Below are 23,618 nucleotides of genomic sequence, written 5' to 3' on the forward strand. Positions count from 1 at the left end.
AGTGGTGGTGTTTTCCCAAAGGTGCTTTTTCAGGAGGCAACTGGACTTTCTTGTTTTCCTTTGAAGACATTTTTCATCCAAGAAGCTTCTTCAGCTCTGACTGGAGGGTGGGGAATGGAAGGGTTTATACTCCTTGCAGACAGCTGGTCCTTTGCCTCCTTTTAGAGGGTCCTTGAGGCCCCATTTATAAATGATTGAAGGAATATAAATCCTTCCATTCCGCACCATCCAGTCAGAACTGAAGAAGCTTCTTGGATGAGAAGCGAAACATCATCAAACAAAACCCAAGAAAATCCAGTTACCTCTTGAAAAAGCACCTTTGGGACAACCATGACCTGGATGGCTGAGAATCTCAATCGACAGTGGCAATGTTGACCAATGTTGAAGACTGCACCACATTTCCACATCAAGAGGCATCTCATTGAAAAAGTTTATCCCTGATTCTTTTCCGCACTGCTCCAGGAAGTAGGTTTCCCTAAAAAAAAAAAAAAAGCAGGAAATACAATTGCAGCATTGGAGCTCATACAATTGTTTGCTTGCAATCATCTGGATAACTACTTGTAATGACAATCAAGATTATGGGATTTTTATGGCTCCTTGGATGAGAAGATAAATGGGGAACGCATCAAATTTGCAGATGATACCAAGCTGGCAGGAATAGCCAACACTCCAGAAGACACGCTTAAGATACAGAAGGATCTTGACAAACTTGAACATTGGGCACTATCTAATAAAATGAAATTCAATGGTGAAAAGAGTAAGGTTCTACATTTAGGCAACAAAAACGGAATGCACAGGTACAGTATAGGTGATACCTTACTCAGTAGTAGTAACTGTGAAAGGGATCTTGGAGTCCTAGTGGACAACCATTTAAATATGAGCCAGCCGTGTGCAGCAGCTGCCAAAAAAGCCATGATTTGTTTTTTTTTAAAGACTTAAGAAAGAAAGTTCTTTCTTAAGTCTTTAAGTGGGTGACAACAGGCTCAGGCTCAACCCCTCCAAGACAGAGTGGCTGTGGCTCCCGGCTCCCCGATACAACCAGCACATTCCATCGCTGGCCATCAGGGATGAACAATTAGCCCCGGTGGAACGGGCACGCAATTTGGGCGTCCTCCTTGATGCCCGGCTGACTATAGAAGATCATGTGGCAGCCGTGGCGAGGGGGACGTTCCACCAGGTTCGCCTGGTGCGCCAATTGCGTCCCCTTTTGGACCGGGGGGCCCTGCGCACAGTCACTCACGCGCTGGGGACGTCTCGTCTGGACTACTGTAATGCTCTCTACATGGGGCTCCCCTTGAGGTGCACCCAGAGACCGCAGTTGGTCCAGAATGCAGCCGTGCGGGTAATCATGGGGAGATCGAGGTTCTCCCATATAACACCTCTCCTGCGCGAGCTGCACTGGCTTCCTGTGGCCTACCGGGTGCGCTTCAAGGTGTTAGTCACCATCTTTAAAGCGCTCCATGGCATAGGGCCTAGTTATCTGCGGGATCGTGTCCTGCCCCATACATCCCTGCGGCCCATTCGCTCACACAGAGAGGGCCTTCTCCGGGTGCCGTCCTCTAGAGACTGTCAGAGGGCGGTGCCCAGGAGTAGGTCCTTCTCTGTGGCGGGTCCCACCCTTTGGAACGACCTCCCCCCAGACATCAGGACAACAACCGATCTCCGCTCCTTCCGCAGTAAACTGAAGACCCACCTGTTTTGGCTAGCCGGCCTGGCATAATCTCGACAACTGTTCCACCCCTTGGTTAATTTTAATTGTCAATGTTAGCTTTTAAACTTTTATTCTTATTGGGGTTTTAACTTCTCTGATTATTGTATTTATTTATTTTTACCTCCTCCTTTGTAGTCCGTAGACCGTTGCTTGTGTACGTCGCCCCGAGTCCCTGTGGGGAGAGGGGGCGACTAATAAGTCTGATAAAATAAATAAATAAATAAATAAATAAGTCTTTAAGTTGTTCTTTCTGTTGTTGGCAGAAGCTACCTGCCAACAACTGTGTCTCTGGCGTTGATGTTATGAGTGTAGGCCAGATGTGGTTACATGGTAGAAAATAGTTTGTTTTCTTTATCTCCCTGTCGCCCATATGTGCTCTTCAAAAATGTATATTATCCAGTTCCTAGCATTACTTCTCAGGCTTACGTTATCAAGAATCCAATGTCTCATTTGCTGACCTTAGGTTTACGTGTAAATTAAAGTAGTAAAGTTTCTGTAGCTAATGTATCAAACTGTTCCTGATCTTCAGAAAAGGTTTAATAAAATCTGCCACCCGCAGTCTGAAAAATCTTCTCAATCCTTTGGTCTCCCTAATAAGAGGCCTTGTTCTCCCAGATGTAAACATGGCTCCAAGAGCCACATGTTAACAGAGGGTCGCCCATCTGTACGGGAGCGATTGGAAAAAATGCTTTGCTTATTTGTTGACGTCACCTTTGTTGAAGTGGGTTACCTTAACCACTCTCTTCCCCCAGAATAAATTGAAACTGCATCAGAGATTAGATTTGCTTGTCAGAAGTTAGCTGAGAAGGTCTCAAATGGAGATCATGTCACACACACACACACACACACACACCAGTCACACGGCAACAATTATAATTTTGCTCACGCGACTGTGGGGATGTTTCAACGGTCATAATTGCGAGGACCGGTTATAAATCACTTTCTCCAATGATGCTGTAACTTTGGTGACTAAACAACTGGTTGTAAATTAAGGATTACCTGTAATTTGAAATGCAAATAAGGCAATATTAACCTCAGTCCAGATTCTTCCCAGTCCAGGATAATGGCCATGTTTTCTGTCTTGTGAATGCTTGTTTTGTTGCTCATGGATTCAGACGGAGGGCGGCAGGCAAACCTGTCAGGGTTCCAAATAGCATCCGAAAGTAAATCAGTTTCCCATTGATTAAGAGAGCCATGTTGGCACATCTGGGAAAACCCGAATCTGAAAGCTTCCCGGTTTTCCCCACCCAGTTGAAAGTTCAAGATCTTGCCCCCCACACCCACAAGTCCATCCCATGGTCCATTCATCCACTGCCACAAAGACAGAGTCCACCCATCCAGTTCTGGTCAGGTGCAGAGACAAAGGATGACCTTGAGTTTCTAAGAAGAATGTTAATATGGCTACATATCACCCAACTCCGTATAATCCCCCCTCCCATTTTCCCACAATAGAAAATGCATAGCAGAATATGTGGCAGGCCCCTGATATGCATCAAGTGTTTTCAAGGTAAGTGCCATTCTTATTCTCTGTTTCTTCTGACTAGAGAGTAGATTTTTCAGATGTTGGCCAGAGAGAGGACTGAATCACATACAGAGGCTTTCAAATAAATAAACCGCAAACTGATTTGAACTTTAAAGGTTGGTATCAGCTCCTGGAATTGAGCCTGCAAGTAACAAGGTTGATGTGCTCCATGCAGCGAGCCTGAGTGATGAGTCCAGCCATTGTCTTCTCGCTTAAATGCACCAATTTTAGAATAGAATACAATAGCAGAGTTGGAAGGGACCTCGGAGGTCTTCTAGTCCAACCCCCTGCCTAGGCAGGAAACCCTGCACCACTTCAGACAAATGGTTGCCCAGCATCTTCTTAAAGACGTCCATTGTTGGAGCGTTTACAACTTCTGGAGGCAAGCATACAAGTATCTGTGTCAAATAACTTTGGTTCTTCTGATATGTAAGATTTTTTTTTCCCTGCCTCATGAAACACCGGAGCAACTTAAAGACTTATCTCAAATGCTTTCATGGATCACAGCTCACTTCATCAGAGGCCTTATTCTGAGGAATAATATTAAATCTCCTCATGAACTCAAGCTCAGCGGTTCCACAGAGAAATGACCCTTTCTGACAGGAAGCCATCTTGAGGCCTCCGCCTTCATTCGTCATTCCTTTCTTATTGAGGATTGTAAACGGCAACATAGATGGAAGATGCTGTGGTAAAGGCCCCGAGGAAGAAGAAACTTGGGAGAAATATTCATTGCCAGTCCCTGAGGGAGCCGGGCGGTTCAAAACTGTAACAAACATACAAATAAATAAATCTGACTGGACGCAAAGCAAAGTCTGTTATCAGCTAGAACTGATAGAAACAAGTCTTATTTCTCTATCGCTCTACATTTCAGGGTTAATTTATGGACATTTCCAAGTGATTTGGCTCCTGGTTCATTTGAAGAGCTCAGTCAGTCAGAATAAAGCTGGAAGGGACCTTGGAGGTCTTCTAGTCCAAACCCCTGCTCAAGCAGGAGACCTTATACCATTTCAGATAGGTGGCGGTCCAGTCTCTTCTTAAAGACCTCCAAGGATGAAGAACCCACAACCTCTGGAGGCAACTTCTGTCCCACTGGTTGATTGTCCTCACTTTCAGGGAGTTTCTCCTCAATTCCAGGTTGATTCTCTCCTTGATGAGTTTCCATCCATTGCTTCTTCTTGTCCTGCCCTTCTGGTGCTTTGGAAACTAAGCTGTTCCCCTCGTCTTTGTGGAGGTAGCTGATACGACCTTTGTTAGTATGGTGGGACATGCTTGCAAGACAAGTTTGAGCAGAACATTTTCTGCCCTCTTATGACTTAGATTTTGCTCTTCTGAAAGCTTAGGTCATTAGGTATTATTTAAAGATAACTTTCATTTCTAAACCTTGAAACAGCGGGGTGGTAATTGCTCAGCCTCGCTTCTCTTGTGTTGGCTTTCTTGCCCTTTGGGGATTATAATATCCTACAAGGATGTCATGATTAGGCAAAGCCTTTCATTAAGCTGGAAGTTAGTCCTATCTTCTTTAAAAAGAATTTGGTAACAGAGACCTCTCCTCAAAAAATAAAAATAAAATAGCAGATACCAAAACTCTAATCAAGACTATTTGTCTGCAGCAGCCGGCCTTATCTAATCAATTCCATTCTCCTCAGGGCCAGGGTTAGTTTTCAGCAGCAACATTGCCTTGGATGATGTCCAGTTGAGTGACCTTTGCAAAAAAAAGGGGGGGACTTTTAACTAGCAGCTCTTTTTCTTTTAATTGTAATCTTAGGGTTGCAACGTGGTTGCTAATCAATTTTATAGCTCTTCTTTTAATCTAAGATGCTTGATTGTTTCTTTTTATTTGTTGCTTTACCCAGTTGGAATGGGTTTTTAAAAACAGTTTTATTGTAAAGTGCTTCATGGCGACTCAATACATATCAGAAGTAATTCAAATGAAAGTTCTTTCTGATAAGGTCACAAAACGCTGCCCATCATTGGCTGTCAGCCGAAGATTAACGGTTTCGAATTCCAGAAGAAATTTAATTGTAGCCCTTCTTCATGAGTTTGCTCACAGATCTTGCAAGTTAGTCCGAGACTCGAAGTATTTCAGCCAAGATCAGAAAAAGATACAGGTAATAAACCATGACAATAGTTCATTTAGTGACCATTCAAATTTGCATTGGCACTGAAAAAAGGGACTTACGACCATTTTTCACATTTATGACCGTTCACATGATCAAAATTCAGGAGTTTAGCAAGTGACTCATACTTATGACGGTCGCAGTGTCCCGGACTTACCTGATCCCCTTTAGCGACCTTCTGACAAGCAAACTCAATGGGGAAGCCATATTCACTTAACGACCATGTTACTAAATTAACAACTGCAGTGATTCACTTAACAACTGTGGCAAGAAAGGTCATAAAATGGAGCAAAACTCACTTAACAAATGTTTCGCTTAGCAAGAGAAATTTTGGGCTCAGTTGTGGCCATAAGTTGAGGACCACCTGCCTTCTGTTCGACATGCTTGCCCGTGAGACCTGCATGAGGTCACTGGGGCTAATATTGTAGGCGATGAATTGTGTTGCTGTGACATTTGTTCCCAGGGATCCGTCCTGGGAGTTCAATTGTCCCGACTCAAAAATCGTAAAAGCAAAAGTAATGTCTAAACTTTGGGCTTTTGGTTGGGCAAATGGTTTTTCTGATTCTATTTTTTATGCTTCTGTAAGAAATTTTGTCCAATTATGAAACCCAATGATAGATAAAGGAATTTGAAACAAGACTAAATTGCACGGAATATACATTCATGTTAGATTAATTGCAGTTCTTTTGCCAAAGGGGAAGAGTTGGCAGGGAAGCTAAAAAACAAAACAAAAAACAAAATTACAACAAAGGTTTTAAAAAAAGAGGGGGGGGGATTTGCTCATGCAGTCACCATTTTTGCCACCAAGACTTAACTTCTGTTTTGATCTTTGATTCAAGGGGGTCAACACTACTCTCTGTAAGAATTTCTCTTAAATATTTAAGGTCACCCAGGATAATATTAAATGAAAGTATATTTGTGCCTTTTTGTCAACTTTAATACATCTGAATATTTTTCAGACTTGATAAAGTCCAAGGACGAAGTCAACAGTCAAGCCGTTACTCAATCACACAGATGCGCAAATGTTGAACACTTCAAGATGCAAATATTTGCCATGAAAAATGAGAAAATGAGACAAATATTCTTTCAGGAGGAAAGGCAAACGCCCTGAATGTTCATTTCATGAAAAGTGGCTGAAATTGGAACTGCCCTTGCAGACAGCAGATGCCTTTGTGAAACCGGGCAATCTGCTTTGGTTAACATTTATTGGTTTTAAGGTTTTGCTTTTTAATCACATTTGTTGATCACAATGAAAGAATATTCTTTTGTTTTATTAAATGGAGTGGCATTAAAATATGCAATGCAATCAAACTGGCACAGTGAACAAAAGATTTTTCTAAGAACTATAGCCAAGCAAGCAAGCAAACTTAGCAAAACTAAAATAGTAGAAATTGGTAACCATGATTCTATATTATGATCAACAGCTTGTGAAATCTACAAAGCCACAGATTCTTCCTTTTGCACTTTTGACAGTTATTTCTCTTTATCATTCAGCTGCCTGGAATTCTCTTTAGTGTTATAATTCCTTCGCTGAAAAGGTACCATATTTTTCCTGCCTGCTGTTAACACAACGTTAGCAAGTTGTTACAGATTTCAGGAGAGGACGACATATTTATCTTTTTCTCAACTAAGGAGATCAATTCTATAGTATTCTTAAAAGGGAAAGTATTAGAAATATGCTGTCTTTCTTGGCAAACAAGCATCATTTCATTTATTATAACAGCAGTAGAAAAATACTAATGTTTGTAATTAAATTTTAGTACCAGTAATTAATTTTCTGAGTGACGCACGTATTAGATTGGGTGAATGGAGGAGGCAGATTCAGGCTAATAGTAACAACAGCTCTTTATTAGTCAACGCTACGTAGAATCCAGCAAAGACTCTGTCTGGGCAGCAGGCCTTTTATAGGGAGCTGTCAGACGTCGTAACCAATCACCTCATTCCCACAGCAATTCATTCCCACAACACTTGTCACATTACCTACTAAGACCGCAGTACTATTATTGTTTTCTTCCTTCCTAGTACCCATCTCTTCCCACTTATGACTATAACCATGTTAAAATTTATATTGTTTTATTTGTTTCCTGGCATAGTTTGATTGCTTATTAGTAACCTATGACTATCACTATGACTATCACTAAGTGATAGTATGATTCACATAAGTGAATCTTATGATTCTTGATGAATGTATTCTATTTTATTTTTATTTTTGTACACTGAGACCATCTGCACCAAAGACAAATTCCTTGTGTGTCCAATCACACTATTCTATTCCTATTCCTATGCCTATTCTATTCCATTCCATTCCATTCTTGGGTACCCCAAGATCTTGGGGTACCCTAATGAATGCTTCTCTTTTTGTATGACGGATTGCAGTGGTATAGATTCCAGACTTACATAACATGTATGTTTTATTATTTTAGCCAAGTAGAGGTATTTCAACAATAGTGAAGTCCTCTAAGAAGAAAAGAGGAATACATAGAATAGTTAGAAAGGTACATCTGTTTTTAACTAATTTGATGTTCAAATTGAAAGGCGTAGTTCAAGAATTCTAGTCCTTTGGCTATCACAATTCCCTATGGAAATAACTCCATTTTACAGATTTGCACAATAGAGTCCATCTCTCAGACTAATTATGTGTCGAATCTACCATTTTGCAGGTGGTTTGTCTAAGACCTCTTTTCCCTGAACTCTGATGGCAGGATCTAAAGTTGTTTTTTAAGTCTCATTTCCTAAAACGATTTTTGTGCTCCTTCAATGCTTTTTTCTTGATTTGATGACCATGTGAGGCTCTCTTTTCAGAATGGTATATAATTAGAACTTAAAGTTGCTCATGTTAGATGCTCGAGACCTTTCCTTCCCACCCACCCCCTTTTTTTTTAAAATTAGTGTGCTGCTGAATATTGAATGCATGCAACACATGCATGGGGGGAAAGGGGGGAAAAATAAGAAATTTCACCTTGTTTGTTTTTAATGGCCTTGATACATTTTGCAATAAGAATAGAAAGCTTAGCGCTGGCTGCCCCTTGCTTGGCACTTAAGTAAGTCTGGTAAATTATTAAATTTGTTGAATATCTTGTGGTTATTGTATTACTCGGCCTTGCAGCCAACTAGAAAACAATTGTGGTCATTGCCCACTGATTATATTGGGAATGTATTTTCCAATGTGGCTCCTTGGCTGCAGAAGACTCATTATGAACACAGAGGCTGTTTTACCTTACAAAATGCATTTCCACATGTTTTGCCTGTCCGGTTTTCCCTTTCAAGGCATTAAAAAAATGAGGTTACTAACACTCTGTGGGTTAAACATCTACAGAGGTTTTTTTTTCTTCCTCTTTTCCTGATTCTTTTGGGCATAGTCATTATGGCTAAATTCTTCATTTGGACATGGCCACTCAATCAATCGATCAATCAATCAGAATAAAGCTGGAAGGGACCTTGGGGGTCTCCAACCCCCTGTTCGAGCAGGAGATCCTCTGCCATTTCAATGGCCATTCCGTCCTTCCTTTAAAACCTCCAGGGATGGAGCTCCCATAGCTTCTGGTGGCAAAGCTGACCCATTGGTTGATTGCCCTCACTGTTAGGAAGTCTCTCCTTAATTCCTGGTTGCTTCTCCCCTGGATTAGTTTCCATCCATTGAATCAGAATAGAGCTGGAAGGGACTTTGGAGGTCTTCTAGTCCAACCCCCTGTTCATGCAAGAAACCCTATATACCATTTCAGATAAGTGACTATTCACCCCAACATATCCTACACACCTTCCTCCCCCTATGTCCCCTGTGAGCATCAATCCTGTGAGGTGAGCTGGGGGGGGGGGGAGAGAGAGAGAGAGAGAGAGAGAGAGAGAGAGAGAGAGAGAGAGAGAGAGAGAGAGAGAGAGAGAGAGAGAGAGAGAGAGAGAGAGAGAGAGAGAGAGAGAGAGAGAGAGAGAGAGAGAGAGAGAGAGAGTATGTGGCTGGCCCAAAGTCACCCATCCACTTTTCGTGGCTAAGGCGGGATTTGAATATTGATTCATGAGGACTGAATGGAGTTAAATGGAAAGATGGGGAAGACTTCACTGTTAATAACTCCTCATTTCCACAAGGCACCAGGAGGGAAGCTCCCTCTTCTTCCTGCACAAACTCCGCTGCCTTAAGCAGATTTTGTTTCCAATTTGTAAATGAAGCTTTTTCGCACAATCCATTTCCCTCATTCGTGGAAACTTATGGAGGGGGAAGAGAACAGAGTCTGAGCAACAGGGACTTTCCAGAAGTTTCTTTCCAACTTCTTCTGTTTTGTAGTCTTACCATAGGAAACCCATCAGCAAGGGAAAGATGGAAGAGGTCCATGTTTTTAAAATATTATTTGTTGCCCATGAACTCTCTGGAAAGAGCCATATTGTCTTTGCCGTAAATAGAATTTACTGTAGGGGATCCATAGTTCCGTAGAGTTTTAGCAAATATTTGATCAGTTAAAATGTAGCGGGGAATAGAGAAAAGATGACTTGTATACTTGGGAAAGCTGGGTTTAATATTTACCTCGCATAGTTAGAAAGAAATCCCTAAAACTGTTGAGGGAAGAAAGGACTTTACTGCCCAGCTAGACAGACTGCGGACATGAAGTGACTTAACAGCTCTTTATTAGTAGTAGTAGTGATCCAGCTTGCTCTGTGGTCGGAGGGTTCCCCTTTTATAGGGATCGGGTACGCCCCTCGACCAATCAGAACGATACCTGTTTCCCGCTGTAGCAGCGGACCAGAGGGGAGACTTGCCACGATATATGCTAATATCTAACAAAAAACTTGCTTAGGTTAAAGCCATTTTTAATCTGCTTGACAAAACTTTATTTTCCCTCCTCAAGCATAAGACAGTCTGGGCATCTGTGAACCTTTGAGCTTTTCTTGTGAGAAAAAATGCCCTTGCCTTTGTTCATTTAACCTGCGTAAACAGATCCCGGGGAAGAGAGAAAATGGTCTCACAGACTCTCTAATCTGCACAACTAATCTGTGATGAACTCTTTCTCAAGCCTCACCTGGAGGAGTCAAGAAAAGACAATCCCGCCCTCAAATCTAATACTCTCCACTGTTGGTGCAGACCTTGATCTAGGCCTTTGCTTCGTCTCTTTTTTCAGACTCTCAAGGGAGAGGAAGTCATAAAAATGGCAGAGAGTGGGAGGAAAACAAGATCTTAGGACAAATGCCATTTCTTGGTCTCAAAGCCATCCGTTCATAGGTTCTTGAGTAGAGGAATGGAAGACATGGGTGGAAACTAATCCAGGAGAGAAGCAACTTGGAACTGAGGAGGAATTTCCTGACAGTGAGAACAATTAACCAGTGGGACAACTGGCCTCCAGAAATTGTGGCTGCTCCAACACTGGAAGTTTTTAAGAAGATGTTGGATAACCATTTGTCTAAAGTGGTGCAGGGTTTCCTGCCTAGGCAGGGGGTCAGACTAGAAGACCTCCAAGGTCCCTTCTAACTCTTTTATTAGGTTCTATTCTCATTCCAACCAATTGCAAACATATCTTGCATCTGTGTTCTCCAGCTTCAGTTCAGAACTGCTGTTTTGCAAGTGGAGTATCCTAAGGTAAGTGAGGATGTCCTCCAGGGCTTTGGTTCTTTCCAGTATAAGCCCAGCTTTGATTGGTGTTGTGGCCCACCAGCAGCCAGCAGATGTGGCAGCAGATTCGGACAGTGAGGAGGTTGGGGAGGAACCTGGGCCAGTCCTGGAAGCTGGGGGAGGCTCTGACGAGGGCTCTGCGTCAGAGGCAGAGATGGGACCAAGGCCATCTGGCAGTTATCAGCTGCCTTCAGAGTCAGACATCAGTGAGTCAGAGGAACAGCTGGAGCCTGTTCCCAGTGTGCGCATGCGCAGAGCTGCCAGAAGAAAAGAACAGCTCAGAAATCAGGGCAGACTTGGGAGTAAAGCCACAGGTGGACGGGGAATGGCCCCTCCCATGGGAAATAAAAGAGGAGCGAAAGGGGAGGGGGCTTTTTCAGGAAATAATTCGTTTGTTCGGTCGCTAGATTCATTTCAGGAGTGTGAAGATCTGTCCGTGAATCTCAGAGACTCTGTGCCCAGTCTTTCCTTGCACAGCACCTCACTTGGGAAAATATCTACAGCCAGGGGTGGGATTTGGATGTTCTCTGAACTGGCCGTAATATTAGCTACAGGTTCTCCCAAACTCAGGCGAACCCGTAGCAACAACCCCCCCCCCCCCTTGAGCCACATGGAAGAGAAGTAGCTTAGGTTGCAGTAAGTAATCATCTTTGATGAACAGGAAGGCAACCTGGTTGTGAGTGGTTGGGTCATTTCCCCATAGCTGATGGACACCCAACTGAAGAGGGGGATAAGATCAGTCAGGCAGTCTCAGGGGCTTCCGCTTTGAGTGTAAAAAATGTGTGTAAGCAACCAATACGGGAGCCACAAGCATGGAACTGAAGCCCCTGCCCCCCTTTTAGTGTATGCCCTCCCCAAAGGCTAATCTTTTCTACTTTAGAAAAATACTTCTATTTTTTTCCCCCTTATTTAATGTTTGTGGTGGTTGTACAAACTCAGAAGCTTTGGACTTATTATTAAACTGATATATTTCACTTCTTGTTAATCTCCCTCATCTCAGTCCTTATGGAATAGGATTCTTTATTGGCCAAGTGTGATTGGACACACAAGGAATTTGTCTTTGGTGCAGTTGCTCTCAGTGTACATAAAGAAAAATAAAATACATTCATCAAGAATAAAAAGGTACAACACTTACTGACAGTCATAGGTTACTAATAAGCTATCAAATTGTACTAAGAAACAAATAAAACAATATAAATCGTAAAGATACAAGCAGCATGGTTATAGTCATAAGTGGGGAGAGATAGATACTAGGAAAAGAAGAAGAATAGTAATGCATTCTTAGTAAATGATTGACAGTGTTGTGGGAATTAGTTGCTAAGCAGAGTGATGGCATTTTGGAAAAAAACTTCCCCTGTGTCTAGTTGTCTTGGTGTGCAGTGCTCTATAGGGTCGTTTTGAGGGCAGGAGTTGGAACAATTTATGTCCAGGATATGAGGGGTCTGTGGATATTTTCACGGCCCTCTTTTTGACTCGTGCAGCGTACAGGTCCTCAGTGGAAGGCAGGTTGACCTTAATAGTTTTTTCTGCAGTTTTAATGACAGAGAGGGGCTAATATGCATTGTTAGAAAGGGGGGGGATAATTTTAAATGTCTCATTGACATATAGATTATGAATAATAATGAGCTGGTAATGTAAACAACCAAGTTTCATGAATACTTTTTAATACACTAAAAACTGAGCTATTGATTTGAATGCTGTTTTAATAATAAATTGTACAATTTATTATTTAAAAAAAAATTCTACAAAAAGAAATACTGCTCAGGTATCATTGTTCAGTTTGGGGGCCACCAAGTAAAACCATGAAACACAACTGAATCTATCAGATAAATATTTTAATATGTAGCACACTAGCTTATGAATTTTAGATCAGGTTAGGTCAGATCAGGGTGGGCAGCTATGGCCCCTTCATCACCTGTGGCTTAGGAATTCTGGGAGTTGAAGTTCACAGGTTGTTAAGACAGATAAATGCCAACAGAATATTTTTCCTTCACATTGGCACTTTTTATTCCTACCCTTCTGATCTAATTTCTACTGCTCAATGGCTTGAATGGACAGCTCTCCTCTTGGAAGGAGCTGGATTGGGTTTATTTCCTTCCATTCCCCCAGAGTGCTTGTAGGTCCAGAAGCAAGCAAACACCTGTCCTACCTTCATCTAAGGCAGGGGTCTCCAAACTTGGGAACTTTAAGACTTGTGGACTTCAACTTCAAGCTGGCTGGGGAATTTTGGGAGTTGAAGTCCACAAGTCTTAAAGTTCCCAAGTTTAGACACCCCTGATCTAAAGAACTCTAAAGCTAATAATGTCCTCTTTTTATTCTCTTACCTTCAATTATAGGAATACATTCACATAGTAATTCTTCATCTTTACATTTGTCATTCTTATACATTTGTTATTCCATTTAAAAGGTTATAATATACAGTTTGGGTTGCTTTATTTACCATCCCATCTGCCTGTTTTAACACCACCTTATTTTCCCTTTCTTTTCTCCCTCCCTCCCTTCTCTATTTTCTTCCTTCCTCCTCTCCTTCCTTCTTCCCTTACCTCTGCCCTACTCCTACTCTTCCTCTTCTTCTCTTTCTCTCCCTTCCATCCTCCTCTCCTTACCTCTTCCTTCCTTCCCTCCTCTTCCTCTCCTTCCCTCCTCCTCTCTCCCTTTCTTTTTCTGTTGTTCTAGGTGTCTCTTTCAAATCTCAATGTATGTTTTCCTTGGAGGGCATTTCCGCAAACCCAAATGTAGTTTAGTATCATTTCTTATTCTTGACCTTGTTGGATTCCATGGCTCCTTTAGTCTCTGGTTTTGTTTAAGTGGGTTTGTGGGAAGGGGCAAGTTGAAAAGGAAAAAGAATGCTGCAAAGTAAAATAACAGATTGAAGCATAATAATTCATGTGTCCTGCAGAAGCGTTCTTAGAAAGGGCTAGTCCCAGCTGGCTGGTCCTTTGCTACATCTAGCGATGAGGCCACCCATTATGGCAAACATTTTGGGGGAATTCTCATAACACACATCCTAGAAAACTTCTAAATGTCCCCAGTGGCAGGAAGACTTTGAAAATCCCTTATCTAGTAGGAAGGAGGGCCATGAGATCAAAATGGTCACACTTTTTTAAAAATGGTAATTTTATTAAAAATTATAAATGCAGCAAGGACAACTAACCAGTCCACAATTTCTTCACCAAATGCCAGAACCTTCACATTTTAAAGGGCGCCTTAATGCACGAAATCTGCCAGATATCCTTTCCACTTGCCAGAGAGGAAATGTTTTGAATTCAGCTGAATCGGACAGCTATCATTTCACATTCAATTTACTTTGGGAAACTTGTTTTCAGGTTTACATTCTGTAATTTGATTACAGCTTTCACATTTTATCCATACGGTTGATTATCTCCACAGGTTTCTTGTCTTTTCGTGGATTTCTGTTTTGCTTTGTTGCCTTATTAAAATGATGTTGCTACGTTAAAAACATCATAGTCCATTAATGAATTTTGTACTGTGGCAAGAACTAGCCTCCAACTAAGTGCAGTTGAAGAGATAAATGGCAGGCCTTAAACGCCACTGACCGAATGTGTTATGGAAGTGGGGTGGTGGTGGTCCCTGGCGCTTTCTGAACTTGGTTGTTTGCTTGCAGATGTTTCATTGCCTAACTGGGAACATCAGTGTGAAGTCTGTTCATATAGAGTAGTTTGCCCTGCCTGCCAGTGCTGGTGGCAGGGACTCGCCTCAGGCAAACAATCAAGCAGAGAAGGCCATCAAATTGTCCACTAGGACAAAATAGGTATAGGTATTTCTTGATACTCTGCTTAAATAAGGCTGCTTCCATAGGAGCTGTGGTGTTGCAGTGGTTAGAATGCAGCATTGCAGGCAAACTCTGCCCACAGCCTGGAGTTTGATCCTGAGCAGGTTCAAGGTTGACTCACCTTCCATACTTTGGAGGTCAGTAAAATGAGGACCCCCAGGTGGTCGGGGGCAATATGCAGACTCTGTAAACTGGTTAGAGAAGGCTGTAAAGAACTGTGAAGTGGTATATAAGTCTAGGTGCTATTGCTATTCCTTCCTTCCTTCCTTCCTTCCTTCCTTCCTTCCTTCCTTCCTTCCTTCCTTCCTTCCTTCCTTCCTTGGTGGTGGAGTGGTTAGAATGCAGCATTGCAGGCTGACTCTATCCACTGCCAGGAGTTCAATCCAGATGGTTTCAAGGTTGACTCAGCCTTCCATCCTTCCGAGGTTGATAAAATGAGGGCCCAGATTTTTGGAGGCAAGAGGCTGGCTCTAAACCACATAGAGAGGGCTGCCTGTGAAGTGGTACATAAGTCTGTGCCATTTGGCCATTTGTTCCCCCCTCCTGTGATATTATGAACTGGGTCAACGGAGTGCGGCCCTGGCGATGGATGTGAGTGCGGCTGGCATGGGCAGAGCTTAGCTGTTGGAGTTGGAATAGCCGCCGATGCCGCCGCTGTCCTCGTTGCCACCATCACTGGCCGCTTCACCACCTCGCAAGCTAGCATCTGCTGCGAACAGCTGGCCGTTACCCTTACATATTGTCCCCAACACCGACTATTTTTATGATGAACATAAGCTTCCTGCTACCCCCTTGAACACTGCCGGCTGCCCCCCCCCCCCCGGTGGACATGTCATCTCCTCGTTCCATCTCCCCATGATGTCATCCAGTTTGGTTGATGCCACTCTCTATGTTATACTGCGACAGAACATTATTCCCTCCGGGAACTCCCCCTTTCCCGGGGATGGCCTTCTGACCTATCAAGACGCTTCCTTAATGATGGATCTTGGGATCCCGAGAGGTGGCATGCGAAGAAGAGACTTCTTAAGGGTTTTTTACAGGGGCTTTTAAACCAAATTTCAAGGGGGGGAGGGGTGGGTTGATTCAGATCGCTCAGACAGGCTTGGGGGGGGAGTCTGCCAGGGCACAGGCCAGAGCTAACTAATGGGCGCGGGTTGGGAGGGCTGGGAAGGGTTGGGATTCAGGGGGAGACATTAAGCCATTCCATTGGGGGGTTCACCATCTCTACTGTTTGTGGGAGAGGCAGATATGGTGGGGGCCGAGGGCCAAATGATGTTCGGAGGACGCGGGTTTGCTGTTTAAGAGTGATCGCGCATTCCGACCCTCATCGCCCTTCTCGCACCCACGGGTGCCTGGGATTACAGGACTCTGGTCTCCGGCTGGTGTCGCTTAATGCCAGGTCCGTGGTACATAAGGCTCCCCTCATTTACGACCTCATACAAGAGGGTAGAGCGGACCTGGCATGAATTACGGAGACCTGGTTGGGCCATGAGGGGGGTGTACCCCTTAGCAAACTATGCCCACCAGGCTTCCGGGCGTTTCACCAGCCGAGAGCCCAGGGCAGGGGCGGGGGGGTGGCGGTGGTTATTAGGGAAAGTCTCAGACCTCAGGAGGTCACTGTGCCTCAGATTGGCGGGTGTGAGTCCCTCTTTGTGAAGTGGGGCCTTGGAGCTCAGGTGGGCCTTTTTGTTACATATCTGTCTTCCTGCTACGTTTCATCAGCCCTGCCAGAGCTACTGGATGTCTTAGCTGGATTGGCGGTTGATTTCTCCAGGCTTATGGTCCTGGGGGATTTCAATCTGCCTTCCATTGGTGAGACATCCGAGTCAGCTCGGGAGTTCATGGCTTCCATGACAGCTATGGACCTAACTCAGTTAATTCAAGACCCCACCCATGATGGGGGACACACACTCGACCTGATTTTTGTCTCTGGGCAGTGGATGAATGATCTAGATTTAGGGGATATTTCTATTCAACCCTTGTCATGGTCTGATCATTTCCTCATCAGGCTTGACTTCCATACCACTACCCCTCGCCGCAGGGAGGCGGAACCGACTAGATGGTTCCGCCCCAGGCGCCTGATGGACCCCGAAAGGTTCCTGATAGAGCTTGGGACTTTTCCTGAATCCCTTGCTCACAACTCGACTGAAGCCCTAGTGGAAGCCTGGGATAGGCCGGCCACTGGGGCCTTAGATCGCGTTGTGCCTTTGCGGCCTCTGACCCGGTGTCGATCCCAGGTGGCTCCCTGGTTTACCAAGGAGCTCCGGGAGATGAAACGCTGGAAAAGACGCCTAGAGAGTGGCTGGAGGGCCAGCTGGTCCGAATCTGATTGAACACTAATAAGAATTCATATTAAATCCTACTTAGTGGCGATAGAAGTGGCAAAACGGCAACATTTTTCCGCTCTTATCGCGTCCACAGATAACTGCCCAGCCGCCCTGTTTAGGGTGACCTGCTCCTTACTTAACCAAGGAATTGGGGAAGACCCCTTGCAGGGTAGGGCTGAAGAATTTGTTCAGTATCTGCAGGATAAAATCGCTCAGATCCGGACAGGCTTGGACTCTGACTGGGTAGATTTGGGCAAGCCGACGGGGATGAATCTTGAGGAGACAATCTGGGATGGGTTTGACCCTGTGACCCCCGAAGGCATGGACAGGATTATGGGGAGACTCAGTGCTGCCACTTGTGTGCTGGACCCGTGTCCCTGTTGGTTAGTTTCGGCTTCCCGGGAGGTGACACGAGGCTGGCTCCAGGCGATTACCAATGCTTCATTGAGAGAGGGGTTCTTTCCCACCGCCTTGAAGGAGGCGGTGGTGAGGCCCCTCCTTAAGAAGCCTTCCCTGGACCCAGCCTCTTTAGCCAACTATCGTCCGGTCTCCAACCTTCGCTTCGTAGCAAAGGTTGTTGAGAGTGTGGTAGCACGTCAGCTTCCCCAGTACCTGGATGAAGCTGTCTACCTGGATCAGTTTCAGTCGGGTTTCAGGCCTGGGTACAGCACAGAGATGGCATTAGTCGCGTTAGTTGATGATCTCTGGCGGGCCCGGGACAGGGGCTTCTCCTCTGTCCTGGTCCTATTAGACCTCTCGGCGGCTTTCGATACCATCGATCATGGTATCCTACTGCGACGACTTGGGGGGTTGGGAGTGGGGAGCACCGTTTTACGGTGGTTCTCCTCCTACCTGTCGAATCAGTCGCAGTTTGTGTTGACTGGAGGGCAGAGATCGACCCCCAGACGCGTCACTTGTGGGGTGCCCCAGGGGTCGGTTCTCTCACCCCTCCTGTTCAACATATATATGAAACCACTGGGCGAGATCATCCGTGGTTTTGGGGTACGGTATCATCAATATGCTGAAGATACCCAACTTTTCATCTCTACCACAAACCACCCAAACGATGCCCTCAACATGATGTCCCAATGCCTGGAGGCTGTGCGGATCTGGATGGGGAGGAACAGGCTCAAGCTCAATCCCTCCAAGACTGAGTGGCTGTGGTTTCCGTCATCCCGATTTGTACACCTTATTCCATCTTTGATGATAGGGGGAGAAATTTTAGTCCCCTCAGAGAAGGCTCGCAATCTGGGAGTCCTCCTGGATACGCGGCTTAGTTTAGAAGAACACCTGATGGCCGTGACCAGGGGGGCCTTTTACCAGGTTCGCCTGGTACGTCAGTTGCGCCCCTTCCTGGATCGGGATGCTCTGTGCACAGTCACTCATGCCCTCGTCCTTTCTCGCCTGGACTACTGCAATGCTCTCTACATGGGGCTGCCCTTGAAGAGCACCCGGAGGCTTCAGCTGGTCCAGAATGCGGCCGCGCGGGTTGTCATGGGGGTACCTAGGTGCTCCCATGTTACACCCCCTTTAGGCGGCCTGCACTGGTTGCCGGTTGTTTTCCGGGTGCGATTCAAGGTATTAATTATGACCTTTAAAGCGCTCCATGGCTTAGGCCCAGGGTACCTGCGAGACCACCTACTGCCTCCAGTAGCCTCCCACCGTCCAGTACGATCCCACAGAGTTGGCCTCCTCAGGGTGCTGTCGGCCAGTCAGTGTCGGCTGGTGACCCCCAGGGGGAGAGCCTTCTCTGTGGGAGCACCTTCCCTCTGGAATGAGCTGCCCCCGGAGCTTCGCATAATCCCTGACCTCCGGTCCTTCCGACGTGCCCTAAAAAGTTGGCTTTTCCAGCAAGCCGGCCTGGCCTGTTAATTTTATCTCATTTTTTAAATGTATTGTCCTATAAATTGGGTTTGTTTTTTGGATATGTATTTAATTTCTTTTTAACCTTCGGGATGTGTGTTTTTTAATGTTGTATGCCGCCCTGAGTCCTTTGGGAGAAGGGCAGCATATAAATCCAATAAAACAAACAAACAAACAAACAAGTCTAAGTGCTACTGCTGCTAGTATATAATCTGGACACAAGCATACACATGTGCATATTATGCAGTAGACATATAGGGTGAAATCTCTCTAGAAGGAAGAGAAATGGTCTTATCGGTTGTTTGCTGTCTGATGACAGAATCTCCATCTTCAAAGACTTCTGAGAATGACAGTTTGTGAGAAACAGGAAAGGAGAAATTGTTTTTCTGCATGATTATGAGACAAGCAGAATACTAAATTTCCCCTAAATTCCTCAAGATGTTTAATGTATTGTTTTGATTGAAGGGTTATGTGTTGGTTCTGGATGACGGAACAAACAGGTTCTTCAGGTCTGTGAAAATGGAGCCTTGTCAAGTTACAGAAAACTCTCCTCAATTTGTCTCCAAATGTCCTCTCTTTCTTTCCCCCACTTAATCTCACCGTTTAGCCCCATCCCCCAAACCTATTTTACGCACACCTCTTAGGCTTCCTGAGTGGCAACACACTTTCCCAGCACTTCTTGCACCAACCTCCCCATTCTTTGAAGCAAAGAAACGCAAAGCTAAAGAAGAAATCCGTCGGATATTCCTCCTACAGTCAATGACCTGAGCCATCTCCAAGGGTGGGCCGGTGTGGGGAGCTGGATGAGGACCATCATAAGCAAACCAAGTGGATTTAATCTCTCTGTTTTTTCAGAGGGGAGGACGAGGTATCTGCCTGGAGATATTATTCTCATGAAGTATCATGCCCAATTTTCGGATGGGGTGAAGGTGGTGGCATTGTGCCTTGACTACATCAGGGCGCAACAGGATTTCGTAAATGGAAACAATACCCAGATTGTTTCATGAGCAGGAAAATAGGGAGGAGATAAAAATTAATATTAATTCATCTAAGCTGCGGGGCTCTGCAGCAGTGCCAGAATATTTCAATAAACAAAGCAATTATAGAAATGAATCATAGAGATACTTTGAGCGTGGATTTTATTCTCTACATACTTGGTACTGAAACATAAATCTTTGGTAATCCAGTTTCATAATGCCGGATAATCCTGCTGTTTATTTTGATATGCCTATTCTGCTCAGGCATTCTCCTGCTCCTAAAGTTTTGAAAGTATCTTAGCAGAAGGCGGTGACTCATTTAGGTCTTTAATCTGAGTGTGGGGATTGAATTGGTTTGAAGGCAGAATTTGCCCGAGCCCATTAATTAGGTGGATACTTGAAGAGTTGAACCTTTGTTGGCTCACAAAAGGATGCCACAAAATCCAGATGTCTTCTGCTCAATCTGCTGGTCAATCTTGCCTCTCTACTTCTTTTTCAGGAATAAGGAAGAGAGAGGGGGGAGGGAGAGGGAGGGAGGGAGGGAGGGAGGGAGGGAGGGAGGGAGGGAGGGAGGAGAGAGAGAGAGAGAGAGAGAGAGAGAGAGAGAGAGAGAGAGAGAGAGAGAGAGAGAGAGAGAGAGAGAGAGAGGGAAAATGTTTTTCAAGCTGCCCTTACTTGAGATGAGTGGATGGATGGAAATTCTGCAATCCTTCTGTCCACATGCTCTCCTTATGTCTATTTATTTGCTACAGGACCTTTTCGTCCAGCAAATTCATGGCAACCCACTCTAATTTAGGTTAGAATTTAGGAATGTGCCACTAGAGGAGAATGTTTGTAGCTCAGGGTTGAAATGAGAGGTCCTTGGTGTTTTCTGAGTTTCCTTGTCTTGTTGCAGCATTTCACGACCCAAACTAGGTAACACCATCAGTGCTAGAAAGGAGTGGGATTTGCTCCTGTATCATATTCTGGTTAATCTGATGTACTAGATTAACATCAGACCAACAACCAAGTAAACCATCCTCCAATCAAGAAACTGTCAAACAAGCCAACAACAAGCAAACCAAAAACCTTCAAGACTGCAAACGCTGACGGGACAGATCATTAGAACATGAACTGATAACAAAGCACATTCCTTACTAGCCCTGATGATGTTACCTAGTTTGGATAATGAAACGTCTGCAAGAAAGCAGCTGGATTCAGGAAAGGAGCAAGGGGACCTCGGTTAGGCATGTGGCATGAGCCTCCCTGTTCAAAGCCTTTTAAAATAAGGTCCTTCTTGTCTAAATTCAATTCAACAACCAAATCACAAAATGCAGCAAGACCAATAATCTATTTTACCCACTTATATTTTCTGATAACCAACAAGGCTAATTGCAGATTATTATTTTTTTTGAATTTTTTTATTGTTTTAATTAAACAAAAAAAAACATTCTTCGTTACATCTTGTAGAAAGCATGTCGATTGGTTACAAATGAATTTCGTGCGTTGCTATTCATCCTTCATATTTTTAATTTACATTTTAAAATTGAAGATCTTTATGTATTTTACCATCAATATACCATCATTCTCATTTAGCTGTAATTATTTAAATATGCTTTTATCTAGAATCATTTGCACTTGAAGACACAACCATCTACTGGCATTCATTAGCTATTCCTATAAACCTCCAATAATTACCCTTTTATAGCATATTCCCTTTTTTTTCCAACTCACTATCTAAGGCTTATATCTAATTGCTTTTACCAATGCGAAGACATATAAAAATCATTAAACATTATCAGATTTTTTTTGTTGTTAGTTGTGAAGTCGTGTCCGACCCATCACGACCCCCATGGACAATGTTCCTCCAAGCCTTCCTGTCCTCTGCCATCCTCTGGAGTTCATTGAAGCTCACGCCGGCTGCTTCTTCGGTGACTCCATCAGCCCCCTCCTTCTCTGCCATCCCCTTCTTCTTCTTTTGCCCACCATTGTTCCCAGCATGAGGCTCTTCTCCAGGGAGTCCTTCTTTCTTCTCATTAGGTGGCCAAAGTCTTTGAGTTTCCTCTTCAGGATCTGGCCTTCTAAAGAGCAGCCAGGGTTGATCTCCTCTAGGACTGACCGGTTGGATGGCCTTGCAGTCCAAGGGACTTAATGCAGGAGTCTTCTTCTCTAGCACCAGAGTCCAAAGGCCTCCATTCTTTGGCACAAAATTCTCCATGTTGTTAGAAGTGGAAGTGAAGCCCAGAGCTGGCTTGGACTTGGTCCAGACATAAGTGGTTTTCTTGGCAACAAAAAAGAATTGCTTTCCCATCACTTTTTACCAGGAAGTTTGCTGACTCCCCTGGTGATTTCCTGTTACAGGCAGTCCCCGAATTACAACAGTTTATTTAGTGACTGTTCGAAGTTACAACCTCACTGAAAAAAGTGATTTATGACCATTTTTCACATTCAAAACCGGGTGTTTTTATATTGTGCATTTTTGCAAACTTCCACACAGGGGATCTCGTCAGGCAGGAAAGGCCCCGGTCAGGATTTCATAGCAAATGTGAGTAAGTAATTGTTGCTTCACTGCCTTCCCTTAATTACAAAAAAAAAAACCCCTGTATTTGAAGAAAAGATCTGCCTAAAACACCACACAGAAGCTTGGTACATCAAAGTTGCTGGCAGGTTACGTATGGAGCTGAGATGATCTCAGTTTGGCACAATTGCTCCGTACTTGAGAAATGCCGCTTTATCCTTCAGGAGAAATGGGTTTTAGGAAAACAATCCCGGGTAAGAACACCCATCTCTTCTTTTGCAATCTTCAGGGGTCCAGATTTTTCCCACCACCATCCTTAATAAGAATTAACTGTACTTAGAAACCAGACGTTCTGTAAGCTCAGCCAATCAGACAATGGGCTTAAAGCTATTGTTCCTACACATTCGGGTTTAAAGGAACGCATTAACGACCAACAACCCTGAAATCTGGGTGGCTTTAAATCAAGGATGAGTGTGATCTTTGGGTGTTTCAGGATCACGTTTAAAAGCTCTCCTCTCTCCTCACTCTTCTCTCTTCCCTTCTCTCCTCTCTCCTCTCTTCTCTTCTCCTCTCTACTCCTTTCTCTTCTCTTCTCCTCTCCTCTCCTCTCCTCTTCTTTCTCTTCTCTTCTCTCCTCTCCTTTCTCTCCTCTTCTCTTCTCCTCTCCATTCCTTGCTCTCCTCTTCTCTTTTCCTCTCCTCTTCTTGCTCTTCTCTTCTCCTCTCCTCTTCTGCTCTCCTCTCCTTCTTCTTCTCTTCTCCTCTCCTTTCTCCTCTCCTCTCCTTTCTCTTCCCTTCTCCTCTCCTCTCTCCTCTCCTCTCCACTCTCTTCCCTTCTCTCCACTCCTCTCCTTTCTCTTCTCCTCTCCTCTCTCTTCTCTTCTCTTCTCCCTAAGACATCTACCTAGGTGGAATAAGAAACAGAAAGAATGGTCATAATTTGCAAGGAGAATGCTTCCGGTGCACCAGGAAACACAAAACTGAATGTGTCACCACCCCAGGAAGTATTCGGCCTGATAGAATAGCATAGAATAGCATAGGATAGCATAGAATAGCATAGAATAAAAGAATAGAATAGAATAGAATAGAATAGAATAGAATAGAATAGAATAGAATAGAATAGAATAGAATAGAATAGAATAGAATAGAATAGAATTCTTTATTGGCCGAGTGTGATTGGACACATAAGGAATTTGCCTTTGGTGCAGATGCTCTC

This window comes from Natrix helvetica (assembly GCF_964273705.1).
Source record: "Natrix helvetica genome assembly, chromosome: 7".
Classification (NCBI taxonomy): Eukaryota; Metazoa; Chordata; class Lepidosauria; order Squamata; family Natricidae; genus Natrix; species Natrix helvetica.